The sequence below is a fragment of the Kryptolebias marmoratus genome, linkage group LG7 (assembly GCF_001649575.2).
Source record: "Kryptolebias marmoratus isolate JLee-2015 linkage group LG7, ASM164957v2, whole genome shotgun sequence".
NCBI lineage: Eukaryota > Metazoa > Chordata > Actinopteri > Cyprinodontiformes > Rivulidae > Kryptolebias > Kryptolebias marmoratus.
Window position 1 is genome coordinate 343,946 of NC_051436.1, and position 1,266 is coordinate 345,211.

Here is a 1,266-nt window from a genome sequence, read left to right on the forward strand (position 1 = left end):
CCCCCCCCCCCTCTCCGCCCCGACTCTTTCCTGTCCCCTCCGCCGGCCTCCGGTACCGGACGGTGACGTCATCCCGGAGAGAAGCTCGGACAGAACCCGGGAGGTTCGGGTTTAAACTTTTCTCTGTGAGGGGGGGTGAGACCCACCCTGTCCCGGTACCAACAGGCCCGCAGCAGATCCAGAACCGGCACCAGGAATCCTGGCCCAGGCCCGGGTATTTGTTTGTTTGTTTGTTTGTTGATTAGTTTCCTTTCCTGAAGACATGAAAGGGACCGACTGACCGGATCAGCGCGTGGCGTCCACGAGACTGTCGGTGTCCTCCGGTCCGGTAGAGGTGAGTCACGGTCCAATCAGAACCGGAAGGAGTGATCCACAGTGTCTTCTTATTATGATGATGTTCTGCAGCAGAACCCAGAGTCTGTGGGGTTCTGAGAAGTTCTGGGATTTTCTGTCAGGTTCTGAGTGGTTCTGTTGGGTTCTGTCAGGTTCTGTCGGGTCAGCTTCAGTCACCAGATTGAATTTCAGAACCATTAAATCAAAGTTCTGGCATTAAAGAACCAATCAGCAGCAGAACTTTAAACTGATCGGACCTGCTGCTGGAGGAACATCTGCCTCAGCTGATGGTTCTGCTTGAGTGGAAGGAAACTGGACTGGAGAGCAGTCGGACCTTCAGCTTGGACCTTCGGCTCCGCTGACCGGGTCTCAGCTGGCCGGGTCACCGCTGGCCGGGTCACCGCTGACTGGGTCACCGCTGGCCGGGTCACGGGTCCAGGTTGTAGGTTCCTGCTGACAGGAAACAGGAAGCTTTAGTTCTATGAGAGGAACGTTAAACGTTCTGAGATGTTCTGATGGTTCCGTTAATGCTGCCGTTCACAGCAGAACTTTAAATTCATCTGAGGAGAACGTTCTGAAGGGAAAGAGACAGAACCGGGTTTAAATCCCAGAACCCCCAGGACTGATGAAGGTGCTGATGATGAAGATGATGGTGATGAAGATGATGAGGATGAGGATGATGAAGATGATGAAGATGAAGGTGGTGGTTTTTGTCGTTCAGTCTGTAAAAAGTAAAAATCTCCCGCAGGTTTTCCTTCCTGACCCGTCTGTCTCCAGGTGGGTCAGGTGGTCCCGCTGGTCTCTCTGACCCAGTCCAGAACCTTCCTGACCCGTCTGTCTCCAGGTGGGTCAGGTGGTCCCGCTGGTCTCTCTGACCCAGTCCAGAACCTTCCTGACCCGTCTGACTCCAGGTGGGTCAGGTGGTCCCGCTGG